This window comes from Mobula hypostoma, chromosome 2 (genome assembly GCF_963921235.1).
Source record: "Mobula hypostoma chromosome 2, sMobHyp1.1, whole genome shotgun sequence".
Classification (NCBI taxonomy): Eukaryota; Metazoa; Chordata; class Chondrichthyes; order Myliobatiformes; family Myliobatidae; genus Mobula; species Mobula hypostoma.
The window spans coordinates 48,464,707-48,482,012 of record NC_086098.1 but is presented as its reverse complement, the minus strand read 5'-3'; the positions used below and the strand labels follow the sequence as shown (position 1 = coordinate 48,482,012).

Genomic DNA, 17,306 nt, shown 5'->3' with positions numbered 1-17,306 from the left:
AGTTTTTCTGATTGGCAACAATATCTCCTCCACAGTGACCATCAGCACAGATGCACCCCAAGGCTGTGTGCTTAAACCCTGATCTTGTCACTTTACACCTTTGACTATGTAGCTAATTGCAGATTCAATGCCATTTTCAAGTTGGCTGATGACACCACTATTTTAGGCCAATTCAAAGGAGGTAATGAATCAGCGTATATGAGGGAGATTGAAAATCTGGCTGAATTGTGCCACAATAACAACCTCTTACTCAATGTTAGCAAGACCAAAGAGCTGATTATTAACTTCAGGAGGAGGAAACCAAAACTCCATGAGCCAGTCCACATCAGGGGTTCAGAGGTGGAAAGGGTCAGTAACTAAATTCCTTGGTGTTATAATTTCAGAAGACTGGTCCTGGCCCCAGCACGTAAGTGCAATTATGAATTAAGTATGGCAACACCTCTACTTTTTTAGGAGTTTGTGAAGATTTGGCATGACATCTAAAACTTTGACAAACTTTTATAGTCATGTGGTGGGGAGTAATTTGACTGGCTGTATCACAGCCTGGTATAGTAACACCATTGCTCTTGAATGGAAAACCCTACGAAAAATATTGGACATGACCCAGTCCATCATGGGTAAAGCCCTTCTCACCATTGAGTGCATCTACATGGAGCAGTATTGAGGGAAAACAGCATCCATCATCAGGGACCCCCACCACCTAGTCCATGCTCTCTTCTCACTGCTACCACCAGGAAGAAGGTACAGGAGTCTCAGATCTCACACCATTTGGTTCAGGAACAGCTATTATCCCTCAAACATCAGGCTCTTGAACCAAAGTGGATAACTTCACTAGCCCCATCATTGAAATGTTTCTACTATCTATTGACTCACTTTCAACGATTCTTCCTCTCATGTTCTCGAAATTTATTGCTTATTTATTTATTATTATTTCTTTCTTTTTGTGTTTTCACTGTTTGTTGACTTTTGCACACTGGTTGAACATCCAATCGGTGTGGTTTTTCATTTAATTTATTATGGTTATTGTCGTATTATGGATTGTTAATAACTGGAATATCAGTTAATCTCAATTTTTAATTTTATCCTTAGCTCCAAAACATTTATAAATGTTATCTTCTCTGTTTTTTAATAGTTTGTTTGGAGAAAAGAAGGAGAAAGCAAACTTTTAGAAAGAGATTGTTGTGGCCTTGACCATATTCTTTTGTGCCATGTCTACTGACAGAGCTAGATCTTCGAGGTCTGGTGAGTAGCTTATGTTGTTCTGATGTTCAAGAAGAGATATTGGGATAATCCTGGAAATTATAAGCTGGTAAATTTCACAGCAATGGTGGGAAAGGTGTCGGAGGGAATTCAGAATTCATTTGTCCATAGAAGTTTGTGGTGTAGTGGTGGATGGGTCTTATTCTGGCTGAAGGTCAGATTACAGAATTGATGTCTTTGTGGTCAGGTTTGTGGGAGATATGAAGATAGGTGGAGGGTATAGTGTTGAGAAAGCAGGGAGTTTACGGAAGGACCTAGACAGATTGTGAGAATGGTTAAAGAAGTGGCAGATTAAATATAGTGTAGGGAAGTAAATGCTCACGCACTTTACGAGAAGAAATAAAAGAGTAGACTGATTTTCTAAATGGTCAAAAATCAGCGGTGCTAATGGACTTGGGAGTTCTTGTACAGGATTCTCTAAAGTTTAACTTGCAGGTTGAGACAGTGGTAACAAAGGCAAGTGCAACATTAGCATTCATTTTGAGAGGATTCGAATAGAAACGGATGTAATGTTAGGGCTTCACTGGTGAGGAGGCCTCATTTGGAGTATTGTGAGTAGGTTTGGGCCCTTCATCTAAGAAAGGATGTGCTTACATTGGAGAGGGTTCAAAGGAGGTTCACAAAAATGATTCTGGGATTGAAAGGCTTATCATATGAGGAGCATTTGATGGTGTTGGGCCTGTACTCACCGGAATTCAGAAGTATCAGGGAGGAATCTCTTTGAAACTTGTCTAATGTTGGAAGGGCGCAGTAGAGTAGTTTTAGAGAGGATGCTTCCTATGATGGGGGAATTTAAGAACAGATGACACAGCCTCATAATAGAGACATCCATTTAGAATAGAGATGAGGAATAATTTCTTTAGCCTGGGTGAGTGAATCTGTGGAATTAATTGCCACAGGTGGCTGTGGAGACCAAGTCATTAAGTATATTTAAAGCTGAGTTTGATAGGTTCTCAATCAGTCAGGCTGTCAAACGTTCCAAGGAGAAGGCATGCAAATGGGCTTGAGAGAGATAATAAATTAGCCATGATGGAAAGGCGGAGCAGACTTGATGGGCTGAATGGCCTAATTCTGCTCCCGTGTCTTATGGTCTTTTGGTCTAAGAGCAGAAGGAGTGTGTTGGATTGGGGTGTAGAATTGTTATTTTTTTTGTAGTTTAACTTCCCTATGCTTGTTTGAGTTTTTATATCATCACCTACAGTATATACATGGAATTCTTCAGTGAGTTTTCCAATGGATGTAGTTGTGCCTGTACTTTACTGGAAACTTTTTGGTTTCAGTGGCAGGTGTCACATTACTTGAATCTGAAAATCCTATTGGTTAACTGTTGTCAACAGAATTTCTGTTGTCAGTAGTCTTGTATGAGCAGAATACACTACTTTTTAGTCTTAATAAAATTATCATAAGCAATAAATTTTATGCCTCATTCTTCTGTAGAACCTTTGGATCATAAAAGCATCAGGATCCAACAAGTACTTGAGGTGGGAGAAGGGATTATCAAAGCAGAATGGGAATCCTTGCTGAAGAAGAGTGCATAGAGGCAGAGATGATCTTCACTAGCATTGATCACAGAGGAATCTTGAGTCTAATGCTCTCTGGCAATGGCCACAAAAGCCAACAGAACCATAAAGAAGGCAATGGAATGCTTCATTTTATTCGTTGTGCACAGAGTTCTAGACTCAGGAAGTAATACTGCAGTGTCACAGAATAACCACACTCAGTCTGCAGTGGACACCCTGATGTCCCAGTTGCAGATGATTTCATCTCTCATTCCCATTCCCATTCCCACACTGACTAGTCTATCCCTGGTCTTGACTGAAGAAGCAAAACCTTATATTCCATTTGGTATTGTACAACCCAATGGCATGAATATTAAGCTTTCCAATTTTTGACAACCCTCTCCTCTCTCCCCCCTCCTCAGGTTATCCAGTCTATCCTTTTGTTCACCTTCCCAAACTAACCCCCTGTCCCTCTCACCCATTTTTGTTTCCTGCCCCCGTCCTGGTTTTGTGCACTCACTCTCACACAGGAATCGTCTCTAACCACACCTATATACTTTCAATTTTCATTCACTGCTCTCTTCTCCTCTAATGATTGTCATTCTCATCTCCTTTATTTATCAGAATCCAGCTCTGGTAGTGCTTTGTGTTCCCGCCTATCTTCCTCCATCAGCTGTCTCCCATCTTCATACTCCCTTCACTCCACTTTGCTCCATCTGTTTTTTTTTTCCTCTTTTTATTCTCTCGGTTTGCCTGCTTCTGTCTTTAATTCACCTGCCACACTCTTGCAACTTCACCTTCACTCATCTTCTCTACCTGGCATGGATAAAGCAGTGACTGACTGGCATGAGGCAAAGAGTGGGAATAAAGCGAGCCTTCTCTGACTGGCTGCCGGTGACTAGTGGTCCATGGGGGTCTGCGTTGGGACCAGTTCTTTTTATGCTATATGTCAATGATTTGGAAGATGGAATTCATGGCTTTGTTGCAAAGTTTGCAGATGATATGAAGATAGGTGGAGGGGCAGGTAGTTTTGAGGAAGTAGAGAGGCTACAGAAGAACTTAGACAGATTGGGAGAATGGGCAAAGAAATGGCAAATGGAATACAATGTTATGAAGTATATGGTCATGCACTTTTGTAGAAGAAATAAAGGGGATGATTATTTTCTAAGTGGAGAGAAAATACAAAAAAATTGAGATGCAAAGGGACTTGAGCGACCTTGTATATTTTTCCCTAAAGATTAATTTCCCTAAAGGTTAATTTGGGTCTATGGTGAGCAAGGCAAATGCAATGTTAGCATTCATTTCAAGAGGACTAGAATATTCAGTAAAAGCAAGGATGCAATGTTGAGACTTTTTAAAGTATTGGTGAGGCCTCACTTGGAGTATTGTGAGAAGGTCTGGGCCCCAATATGCTTCCAATTTCTTACCTGATAGCCTCATATTTCCCCTTACTCCAATTAAATGCTTTCCTAACTTGTTTGTTCCTATCCCTCTCCAATGCCATGGTAAAGGAGATAGAGTTGTGATCACTATCTCCAAAATGCTCTTGCACTGAGATCTGACACCTGACCAGGTTCATTTCGCAATACCAGATCAAGTACAGGCTCTTCTCTTGTAGGCTTATCGGCATACTGTGTCAGGAAACCTTCTTGAACATACCTAACAAACTCCACTCCATCTAAACCCCTTGCTCTAGGGAGATGCCAATCAATATTTGGGAAATTAAAATCTCCCACCACAATAACCCTGTTATTATAACAATTTTCCAGAAGCTGTCTTCCTATCTGCTCCTCGATGTCCCTGTTACTATTGGGTGGTCTAAAACAGGGGTCCCCAAACTTTTTTGCACTGATGACCGGCCGACGGTGGGGGGGGGGGGGGCTGCCGTTAGTCACAACCGGAATATAGGTGTATAGGTGAGAAGTCGTGATACATGTTGGGACCAACGACATAGGCAGGAAGAGTGATGAGGTCCTGAAGTGTGAGTTTAGGGAACTAGGCAGAAGGCTGAAGAACAGGACCTTAAGGTTGGCGTTCTCAGGATTGCTGCCAGTGCTACGTGACAGTGATGGTAAGAATTGGAGGAGATGGCAGTTGAATGCGTGGCTGAGGAGTTGGTGCAGGGAGCAGGGTTTTAGATTTTTAGATCATTGGGATCACTTCTGGGGAGGGTGGGACCTGTACAGATTGGATGGGTTGCACCTGAACTCGAGGGGGAGCAATATCCTTGCAGGTAGGTTTGCTAGCATGGTTCGAGAGGGTTTAAACTAATTTACGAGGGGGATGGGACCCAGAGCGATAGAGCAGTGAAAGAAGAGCATGGAGTAAAGCCAAATCTAACATACAGAGAGGCTTTGAGGAAAGAGAAGCAGAATAAACAGTGTAAAGACGGTAAGGCAGAAAGGCTGAAATGTGTGTACCTCAATGTAAGAAGCATCAGGAACAAAGGTGATGAACTGGGAACTTGGATACATACATAGAATTATGATGTAGTGGCCATTACAGAGACTTTACTGGCACCAGGGCAGGAATGGATTCTCAATATTCCTGGATTTCAGCACTTTAAAAGGGATAGAGAGGGTGGAAAAAGGGGAGGAGGGGTGGATACTATTACAGCTACAGAAAGGGTGGGTAATGTTGCAGGATCCTCTTTTGAGTCAATATCGGTGGAAGTCAGGAACAGGAAGGGAGCAGTTACTCTACTGGGGGTATTCTATAGGCCCCCTGGTAGCAGCAGAGATACTGAGGAGCAGATTGGGAGGCAGATTTTGGAAAGGTGCAAAAATAACAGAGTTGTTATCATGGGTGACTTTAACTTCCCTAATATTGATTGGCACCTGATTAGTTCCAAGGGTTTAGATGGGGCAGAGTTTGTTAAATCTGTCCAGGATGGATTCCTGTCACAGTATGTGGACAGGCTGACCAGGGGGAATGCCATACTAGATCTAGTACTAGGTAATGAACCGGGTCAGGTCACAGATCTCTTAGTGGGTGGGCATCTGGGGGACAATGATCACCGCTCCTTGGCCTTTAGCATTATCATGGAAAAGAATAGAATCAGAGAGGACAGGAAAATTTTTAATTGGGGAAAGGCAAATTATGAGGCTATAAGGCTAGAACTTGCGGGTGTGAATTGGGATGATGTTTTTGCGGGAAATGTACTATGGACATGTGGTCAATGTTTACAGATCTCTTGCGGGATGTTAGGGATAAATTTGTCCCGGTGAGGAAGATAAAGAATGGTAGGGTGAAGGAACCATGGGTGACAAGTGAGGTGGAAAATCTAGTCAGGTGGAAACAGGCAGCATACATGAGGTTTAGGAAGCAAGGATCAGATGGGTCTATTGAGGAATATGGGGAAGCAAGAAAGGAGCTTAAGAAGGGGCTTAGAAGAGCAAGAAGGGGGCATGAGAAGGCCTTGGCGAGTAGGGTAAAGGAAAACCCCAAGGCATTCTTCAATTATGTGAAGAAAAAAAGGATGACAGGAGTGAAGGTAGGACCGATTAGAGATAAAGGTGCGAAGATGTGCCTGGAGGCTGTGGAAGTGAGCGAGGTCCTCAGTGAATACTTCTCTTCAGTATTCACCAATGAGGGGGAACTTGATGATGGTAAGGACAATATGAGAGAGGTTGATGTTCTGGAGCATGTTGATATTAAGGGAGAGGAGGTGTTGGAGTTGTTAAAATACATTAGGACAGATAAGTCCCCGGGGCCTGACGGACTATTCCCCAGGCTGCTCCACGCGGCGAGGGAAGAGATTGCTGAGCCTCTGGCTAGGATCTTTATGTCCTCATTTTCCATGGGAATGGTACCGGAGGATTGGAGGGAGGCGAATGTTGTCCCCTTGTTCAAAAAAGGTAGTAAGGATAGTCCAGGTAATTATAGACCAGTGAGCCTTACGGCTGTGGTGGGAAAGCTGTTGGAAAAGATTCTTAGAGATAGGATCTATAGGCATTTAGAGAATCATGGCCTGATCAGGGACAGTCAGCATGGCTTTGTGAAGGGCAGATCGTGTCTAACAAGCCTGATAGAGTTCTTTGAGGAGGTGACCAGGCAGATAGATGAGGATAGTGCAGTGGATGTGATCTATATGGATTTTAGTAAGGCATTTGACAAGGTTCCACATGGTAGGCTTATTCAGAAAGTTAGAAGGCATGGGATCCAGGGAAGTTTGGCCAGGTGGATTCAGAATTGGCTTGCCTGCAGAAGGCAGAGGATGGTGGTGGAGGGAGTACATTCAGATTGGAGGATTGTGACTAGTGGTGTCCCACAAGGATCTGTTCTGGGACCTCTACTTTTCGTGATTTTTATTAATGACCTGGATGTGGGGGTAGAAGGGTGGGTTGACAAGTTTGCAGACTACACAAAGGTGGGTGGTGTTGTAGATAGTGTAGAGGATTGTCAAAGATTGCAGAGAGACATTGATAGGATGCAGGAGTGGACTGAGAAGTGGCAGATGGAGTTCAACCCGGAGAAGTGTGAGGTGGTACACTTTGGAAGGACAAACTCCAAGGCAGAGTACAAAGTAAATGGCAGATAACGTGGTAGTGTGGAGGAGCAGAGGGAACTCGGGGTACATGTCTACAGATCCCTGAAAGTTGCCTCATTGGTGGATAGGGTAGTTAAGAAAGCTTATGGGGTGTTAGCTTTCATAAATCGAGGGATAGAGTTTAAGAGTCGCGATGTAATGATGCAGCTCTGTAAAACTCTGGTTAGGCCACACTTGGAGTATTGTGTCCAGTTCTGGTCGCCTCACTATAGGAAGGATGTGGAAGCATTGGAAAGGGTACAGAGGAGATTTACCAGGATGCTAACAACAGGAATTCTGCAGATGCTGGAAATTCAAGCAACATACATCAAAGTTGCTGGTGAACGCAGCAGGCCAGGCAGCATCTATAGGAAGAGGCGCAGTCGACGTTTCAGGCCGAGACCCTTCGTCAGGACTAACTGAAGGAAGAGTGAGTAAGGGATTTGAAAGCTGGAGGGGGAGGGGGAGATGCAAAATGATAGGAGAAGACAGGACAGGGAGGGATGGAGCCGAGAGCTGGACAGGTGATAGGCAGAAGGGGATACGAGAGGATCATGGGACAGGAGGTCCGGGAAGAAAGACGGGGGGGGGGGTGACCCAGAGGATGGGCAAGAGGTATATTCAGAGGGACAGAGGGAGAAAAAGGAGAGTGAGAGAAAGAATGTGTGCATAAAAAAGAGTAACAGATGGGGTACGAGGGGGAGGTGGGGCCTAGCGGAAGTTAGAGAAGTGGTATCTGTCCCCCACTTTTCCTTCGCTACATCGACGACTGCATTGGTGCTGCTTCCTGCACGCATGCAGAACTCGTTGACTTTATTAACTTTGCCTCCAACTTTCACCCTGCCCTCAAGTTTACCTGGTCCATTTCCGACACCTCCCTCCCCTTTCTAGATCTTTCTGTCTCTGTCTCTGGAGACAGCTTATCCACTGATGTCTACTATAAGCCTACTGACTCTCACAGCTATCTGGACTATTCCTCTTCTCACCCTGTCTCTTGCAAAAACGCCATCCCCTTCTCGCAATTCCTCCGTCTCCGCCGCATCTGCTCTCAGGATGAGGCTTTTCATTCTAGGACGAGGGAGATGTCTTCATTTTTTAAAGAAAGGGGCTTCCCTTCCTCCACTATCAACTCTGCTCTTAAACGCATCTCCCCCATTTCACGTACATCTGCTCTCACTCCATCCTCCCACCACCCCACTAGGAATAGGGTTCCCCTGGTCCTCACCTACCACCCCACCAGCCTCCGGGTCCAACATATTATTCTCCGTAACTTCCGCCACCTCCAACGGGATCCCACCACTAAGCATATCTTTCCCTCCCCCCCCCTCTCTGCATTCCGCAGGGATCGCTCCCTACACAACTCCCTTGTCCATTCGTCCCCCCCATCCCTCCCCACTGATCTCCCTCCTGGCACTTATCCGTGTAAGCGGAACAAGTGCTACACATGCCCTTACACTTCCTCCCTTACCACCATTCAGGGCCCCAAACAGTCCTTCCAGGTGAGGCATCACTTCACCTGTGAGTCGACTGGGGTGATATACTGCGTCCGGTGCTCCCGATGTGGCCTTTTATATATTGGTGAGACCCGATGCAGACTGGGAGACCGCTTTGCTGAACATCTACGCTCTGTCCGCCAGAGAAAGCAGGATCTCCCAGTGGCCACACATTTTAATTCCACATCCCATTCCCATTCTGACATGTCTATCCACGGCCTCCTCTACTGTAAAGATGAAGTCACACTCAGATTGGAGGAACAACACCTTATATTCCGTATGGGTAGCCTCCAACCTGATGGCATGAACATCGACTTCTCTAACTGGGGCTGCCTGGCCTGCTGCGTTCACCAGCAACTTTGATGTATGTTACCAGGATGCTGCCTGGTTTAGAAAGTATGCATTATGATCAGAGATTAAGGGAGCTAGGGCTTTACTCTTTGGAGAGAAGGAGGATGAGAGGAGACATGATAGAGGTGTACAAGATAATAAGAGGAATAGATAGAGTGGATAGCCAGCGCCTCTTCCCCAGGGCACCACTGCTCAATACAAGAGGACATGGCTTTAAGGTAAGGGATGGGAAGTTCAAGGGGGATATTAGAGGAAGATTTTTTACTCAGAGAGTGGTTGGTGTGTGGAATGCACTGCCTGAGTCAGTGGTGGAGGCAGATACACTAGTGAAGATTAAGAGACTACTAGACAGGTATATGGAGGAATTTAAGGTGGGGGCTTATATGGGAGGCAGGGTTTGAGGGTCGGCACAACATTGTGGGCCGAAGGGCCTGTACTGTGCTGTACTATTCTATGTTCTATGTTCTAACTATAAGTCACTTATAAGTGGCTAATAAACTCAATTTTGTTTCTAAAAGGGTTTATCTAACGAATTTAATACTAAATACATGGTGCATATTTTCCTCGCATGAATATAGTGTTAAGTCAATTATAGTGATCAACGAAAACCAATTTTCCCCGGGATCAATAAAGTATGACTATGACTATGATATGTCACTTATAAGTCAATAGTATCATAACATTTTAAGTAACGTTTGGATATTAATCACACAGCACATATTTTCCACGTGTGAACATATAAAATCATTGCAACGCAGCAATATCGCTGAATCAGTGGGATCCCTGGGCTTGTTTCCCTGCAACAAGATGATCCCATCGAGGGGTGATACTCGAAGGGGGTTCATTATGTCCAGTCTATTCCGCTTTGCCGAGATATGATGTTGGAATGGAAGCAACGTTTTCAGTACATTCGTGGCTATCTCAGGATATTCAGACTTGACTTTGATCCAGAATGCCGGCAGAGATGTTATGTCAAATATTTCAGCCCATCGTCATTTGCAAGCTTGAGGAGTTGATCTACTGTCTGTGCTGACATGGATGACACGTGCGTAATGACCCTGCGTGCGTTCAACAGAGGGTGTGACAGGGAATGAGGAAAGGTGCAGCTGACTCATAACAGGGTTACCAGATTGGCTTTTTTGGCGTCAAATTCCAGCAATCTGACTTTTTTCCAATTTAGTCGGCGTCAGGAAATGCATTTGGGTTTTTGGCTTTTTCCCGGCTTTTTACATGCTGAAATTATCTGCATGAAAATTACATACCATCCTTTTTCTAAAATATTTTCCTTTAAGAAAAATGTTTTTTGGTCAGTTACATTTGGCAATATCTCTGCCGCCAAAAGTCTGGGCAAGAAGGTGGCAACTGGCAAGTCAGCAACACAGTCATGTCGCCAAATCATATTGTTTCCTCGCGGCCCGCTACCAGACCGCGGCCCAGTGATTGGGGACCACTGTTCTGAAAAAACACCCAGTAGGGTTATCGACCATTTCCTGTTCCTAACTTCCACCCACAGAGACTCTGTAGACAATCCCTCCATGACTTCCTCCTTTTCTGTAGTCGTGACACTAACTCTGATCAGCAGTGCCACTCCCCCACCTCTTTTGCCTCCCTCCCAGTCCTTTCTGAAACATCTAAAGCCTGGCACTCGAAGTAACCATTCCTGCCCGAGCAATCCAAGTCTCTGTGATGGCCACAACATCATAGCTCTAAGTACTGAGCCATGCTCTAAGTTCATCTGCTTTGTTCATAATACTCCTTGCATTAAAATAGGCACATCTCAAACCATCGTTCTGAGCATGTCCCTTCTCTATCACCTGCCTATCCCAACACCCCTCACACTGTCTCCAAGCTTTCTCTGTTTGTGAGTCAACTGCCTCTTCCTTCGTCTCTTCAGTTTGGTTCCCACCCCCCAGCAATCCTAGTTTAAACTCTCCCCAACAGCCTTAGCAAACCTCCCTGCCAGGATATTGGTCCCCCTGAGATTCAAGTGCATCCCGTCCTTTTTGTACAGGTCACTCTTGGCCCAAAAGAGGTCCCAATGATCCAGAAATCTGAATCCCTGCCCCCTGCTCCAATCCCTCAGCCACGCATTTATCCTCCACTTCACTCTATTCCTATACTCACTGTCACATGGCACAGGCAGCAATCCTGAGATGACTACCTTTGTGGTCCTGCTTCTCAACTTTCTTCCTAACTCTCTGTATTCTGCTTTCGGGACCTCCTCCCTTTTCCTGCCTAAGTTGTTGGTACCAATATGTACCACGACCTCTAGCTGTTCTCCTTCCCATTTCAGGATATCATGGACGCGATCAGAAACATCCCGGACCCTGGCACCTTGGAGGGAAACTACCATCTGTGCTTCTCTCCTGTGTCCACAAAATTGCCTGTCTGACCACCTAACTATAAAGTCCCCTATCACTGCTGCCATCCTCTTCCTTTCCCTACCCTTCTGAGCCACAGGGCCAGACTCTATGCCAGAGGCACGGCCACTGTTGCTTCCCCCAGGTAGGCTGTCCCCCCCAGCAGTACTCAAGCAGGTGTACTTTTTGACAAGGGGTACAGCCACAGGCATGCTCTCAGCCTCTAGCCTCTGACTCCTGCCCTTCCCTCTCCTGACTGTTACCCACTTATCTGTCTCCCCAGGTCCCAGTGTGACTACCTGCCTAAGTTGTTGTTCAAGAATACTAAGTTATTATATCTATTTATCTATCTCTTATTGTGAATTGTGATTGTTTTTTCTGTTAGCGATTTAAGGTTTGTATTGCATGACTGAAAGCTCTGTGGATTGCAACAATATTTTTTACAATGTTCCACAGTCTATGAAAAGCCTTTGAATAAACACTCATACTTTGACGTATGGTGTAATGGATCTTGCTACAGCTTAAGAACTTATTGAGCACGTGCACTTTATTTCCCTTGTTTTATTTTTAATAAACATAAATTGGTTTAACATGGTATTAATATAACTGAGGCATTGGTTTCTGCACTTTGATCTTCACAGGTGTGCTGGTGTTGCAGATTCACCACTACTGTTTAAGTGGCATCTATCTCTGGAATTGAAATGTACTTTGACTTCAATTCTCATTAGAAATATCACATTTGATTCATTTGAAGGGAGCTTTGCAGTCTTTGCTATTCTCCTGGTGTATCCTTTGCATTAAGGATTGAATGATTTACATGAATTTTAGGGAATTTTTCTCTAATTTTTACAGGTAATTCCTTTACTTACTATTTTCTGATTTTCCATATTCTCCTCTCTGATCTGCTGTGAGGATTCCATGCACAATCTGTAACGTGCAGGTTGAAGTTATTCTGTTTGTGGCTTGGTTGTAATGCATTTTCTATTTTAATTGTGGCTCTTCCATTTTCCCATCCGTACTAGGACTGATAAGGGTCAATCATTTTTGAGTCCATAATTCAATATCATTTCAGCCACCATATATTTTGCTGTGGAGTATGGTGTTGTCTTATAGCATAAGAAAAATGCTACATCAATATTCATGATAAACTTCAGTCAACCTCTTTCATAACCTGTTTCTTCAGTGTCAGCTTCACCATGCAACTTAACCTTTCCCATCTGGACAAGTGAAATAGTGTTTTATTGCATTGTTCTGCATGAATCATTTGTACATAAAACAATTTGTACGATTGAACATTACCTGACACAACTCCTTCAGGAAGTCTTCAAATGGCAAAATCAGAACTTAATTCTTCGGTTGTGCAGTGTAGTGGTATATACAACTTTCACTTATTACAACTAGTTGTGTCAATTAATGTGTGCGGTATTGAATTATGGGAAATCAAATCAGGGTAGGATTTATACAGCAAATGATGACTTGGTGACTGTTATAGAACCAAAGAGCCTAGGAGTGCAAGTGTATGGTTTGCTAAAAGTGATGTCACAGACAGATCAGGTGCTGAAGAAGGCATTTGGAACATTGGCCTTCATCAGTGAGGGTATTGAGTACAGAAGTTAATAAGTTATGTTACAGTTATATAAGATGTTGGTGAGGCTGTACATTGAACACAGTGCACTGTTTTTCTCATCGTATTATAGGAAAGAAATTATTGAACTAGAAAGAATGCAAGAAAAATTACCAGGATTTCACTTAGATTTGGGAGCCCGAGTTATAAGGAGAGCTTGCATAGACAAGGACTTCATTCCTTGATTGAGGAGTGACCTGATAGAGATGTACTGTATAAGATTATGAGAGACATGGACAAGTGAAAGCACATAGTCTTTTTCCCAGGGAGAGGTTGCTAAAACCAAGAGGCCATAGGTTTAAGATCGGAGGTGAGAGATTTATAAGAGACATCGGGGCAGTTTCTTTATGCAAAGGGTGGTGCACATTTGGAATGATCAGCCAGAAACAGGCACTTAGCAACATTTAAAATCTATCCAGAAAAGTACATGGATAGGAGAGGTTTATAGGGTTGTGTGGCAAAGGAAAGCAGATGTGACTAGTTTGCTGGGCAACACAGTTGTCATGTATGAGTTCATCCTGTATAGCTATTATGCTTAGAAATTCCAGTCAAATTTATTGTCATTACATAATATGCATGTATATTTTGTGTATAACCATGACATGTGTATAGAAATGAGACAATGTTTTTCCGAACCAGGGTGTAAAACACAGTGGTACGCATGGCATACGATAACTTAAAGAAGGTAGTAATAAAATCTACAGATGAATCACACATAAATAATAAACTAAAGTGTATTAATATTAAAAATTGTAAGGTACAGTACAGAAAGCAGGAGAATGGGCTTGAGAGGGGTAATAAATCAGCCATGATGCAATGGCGGAACAGACTCTTCGGGCAAAGGAGCAGAATTAGGCCATGTCTTATGGTCTTGTGGTATTGTACCACTGTAGAGATGGTGCCAGTGTACTTCGGAGATTCTCTGTGGGCTGCAGGAAATTGTACCAGTTTTCCTCTTAAATATACTCCTTTTGAACTACTTTTTCTTCAGTCTGCAGGATGTAAATTTCCTCTTAACGATGGACTATGAAATTACATAAATGATCGTCAGATCTCATGTTCAACAGTTAAATGTGGCGTATTTAAGTGTGGTCCCTCAAAGTGTCAATGCCAAGCCCAAGGCCAAGGCTGAAAATCCAGCAGGATAGATGGTATTCAAAGCAGGCTGAAGTGCAGGCGGATGAGGCCTCCTCTGCCTATCTTGTTAGCAAGTGTACAGTCACTTGAAAATAAGATTGATGGTCTCAGGGCAAGGCCACTGTATCAGAGGCAGATGAGGCTGATCTCAATCGTTAGTTGCATTGAGACTTGGTTAACAACGAACATGACAGAATGTTGCTATCCGACCAGAAGATTTTACAATTTTCAGAATGGATCGAACCTGGAACTCTGGCAAGCAAAACGGTGCTTTTCAGTCAATTCTCGTTGGTGCACGGATGTTGGGGTTATGTCAGCTTTTTGACTTAGAACAACTAATGATTAAATGGAGACCATTCTACTTGCCTCCGGATTTCTCATCCGTGATCCTGAGTACAGTTTACATACCAGCAGCGTTCGATTATAATCACTTAAGAAACTGAACGATGCTGTATGCAAACGAGAAATGGCCCATCCCGACATATTTCAAATTATAGTCGATGACTTTAAGCAGGCCTGTTTGAAGAAAACCCGGCCCAATTATCATCAGCACATAGCCTGTTACACCAAAGGTCCCAACACACTAGACCCCTGCTACATTGTAAGGAATGCCTATTATTTCTTCTTGATACTGCATCTTGGCAAGTCGGATCATTGGCTGTACTCTGACTACCTGCATACAGACAGAGCCTAAAGATCAAGGCTCCAGAGATCAAGACAACTAAGAGGTGGTCGAGGGAAGCTGAGGAATGGTTACAGGATTGCCTTGAGTCACTGGACTGGACCATGTTCAAGAACTCATCTGAGGACCTGAATGACTATACCATGGTTGTTACAGACTTTATTAAAACAGCTGTGGATGAGTGTGCCTCCATGAAATCATTCAGGGTTTCCCCCAGTCAGAAGCCCTGGATGAACAATGAAATCCAGAACCTGTTGAGAGCCAGATCAGAGGCATTCAAGACTGGAAGTCAAGAATGCTACAAGAGGTGCAGGTATGATCTCCAGAAAGCCATCTCTTGGGTGAAGTGGAGATTCCAGACTAGACTGGAATCAATGAGGGATGCTTAACAGCTGTGGCAGGGTTTAAATGCTATAACTTCCTACAAAGCTAAATTTTGCAACATGGAGGACAGCAGAGTTTCACTTCCAGATAAACCTAATGCGTTCTATGCTCACTTTGACCACCAGCACAAGGAGGAACCATTGTGGACCCCCATATCTTCCGGTGACCCTTTGGTCTCAGTATCTGAAGATGACATGAGAGTGAATCCAATGAAAGCATCCAGTCCAGACAGAATAGCTGGCTAAGTTCTGAAGACCTGTGCAAATAACCACCTGGTGTACTCATGGACATCTTCAATCTCTCACTCTGGCAGTGTGTGTACTCACCTGCTTCAAGCAGGCTTCAATCATACCGGTGCCCAAGAAGAGCATGTCTAAATGACTAACACCCAGTATAACTGATATCCACACTGATGATGTGTTTTGAGAGGCTGGTGTTGAAGCATATCAGCTCCTGTCTGAATGGTGACTTGGATCTGCTCCAATTCAACTACCAAAGCAACAAGTCCACAGCAGATGCTATCTCGTTGGCTCTTCACACAACCCTGGAAGATCTGAACAACAAAGGTGCATACATCAGGATGCTCTTCATCAGCTTTTAATACCATCATCCCCTCAAAACGAATCAGTAAACTCCAAGTCCTGGGCCTCAATACCCCTTTGGGTAATTGGATCCTGGATTTCCTCACTTGAGAACCCCAGTCAGTTCAGATCGGCAAAAACACCTCCTCCACAATCTCCATCAGCAAAGGAATACCACAGGGGTGTGTACTTAGCCCCCTGCTTTACTCGCTTTACACTGATGACCGTGTGGCTAAGTACAGCTCCACCACCATATACAAATTTGCTGATGGCACCACTGTTGTGGGCTGTATCAAACGGGATGATGAATCAGCATACAGGAAGGGGGGATATTGAAAACTTGGCTGAGTGGTGTAATTACAACAACTTCTCACTCAATGTTAATAAAACCAAGGATCTGATTATAGACTTCAGGAGAGGGAAACCAGAGGTCCGTGAGCCAGTAACCATCGGAGGATCAGAGGTGGAGAGGGTTAGTAACTTTAAATCCCTGGGTGCCATTTTCTCAAAGGACCTGTCCAGGACCCATCACAGAAATATTATTGTGAAGAAAGCACGACAGTGCCTGTAGTTCCTCAGCTATCTGCAGAGGTTCAGCATGTCATCAAAAACCTTGGCAAACTTCTATAGATGTGCGGTGGAAAGTGTGCTGACTGGCTACAATATGGCCTTGTATAGGAGCACCAATGCCTTTGCGTGGAAAAAGCTACAAAAGGTAATGGATTTGGCACAGTACATTATGGGTAAAACCCTTCCAACCATTGAGCACATCTACAAGAAACTTTGCTGTAGAAAAGCAACATACAGCATCAAAGATTCTTACCACCCAGGCCATGCTCTTTTCTTGCTGCTGCCATTAGGTAGAAGGTACAGGTGCCTCAGGACTTGTGCCACCAGGTTCAAGAACAGTTACTGCCCCGCGACCATCAGGCTCTTGAAAAAAAGGGGATAGCTACTCTCATTTAAGGACTCTATGGTACATTGTTATTTCCAGCTCATTATTTGTTGCAATTTATCTATACCTGCATTTACACAGTTTGTTTACAGTCAACATTTCCTGATGTTTATGTTTACAGTTACAGTTCTAAAGATGTGCTAAGTATGCCCACAGAAAAAGAATCTCACGGTTGTATGTGGTGACATGTGTGTACGCAGATAATAAAATTTATTTTGAACTTTGGACATAACCTGTTGACAAGCCTTCTCCTACACAGATCATATATATATCACAGATGTTTACTATTGTGGCACTAAAAACTGCTGAAGTGGTACCAATACCATGGTAAAGTCTAGTGGAAATCTAGCAAAGCTCAGTGATATTTTTGGGTTTTCTGTCTCCAATGACAACATCAGCGTTCTCTTCAGCATTTACTCTTAAACTTGCATCAGTTAGCGATTGGTAATTGG

The 17,306-nt window shown here is 43.7% G+C and overlaps 1 protein-coding gene across 1 annotated transcript in view; it reads right to left on the bottom strand.

Annotated features, from left to right (window-relative positions):
• Positions 1 to 16,832, bottom strand: part of LOC134339868 (tudor domain-containing protein 15-like) — a 115,110-nt gene extending 98,278 nt beyond the window's left edge. The window contains exon 1 of the mRNA XM_063036699.1: positions 16,723 to 16,832. The gene's annotated coding sequence lies outside the window, so the exon portion shown is untranslated. The remainder of the gene's footprint in view (positions 1 to 16,722) is intronic.
• Positions 16,833 to 17,306: the final 474 nt, after the last annotated feature.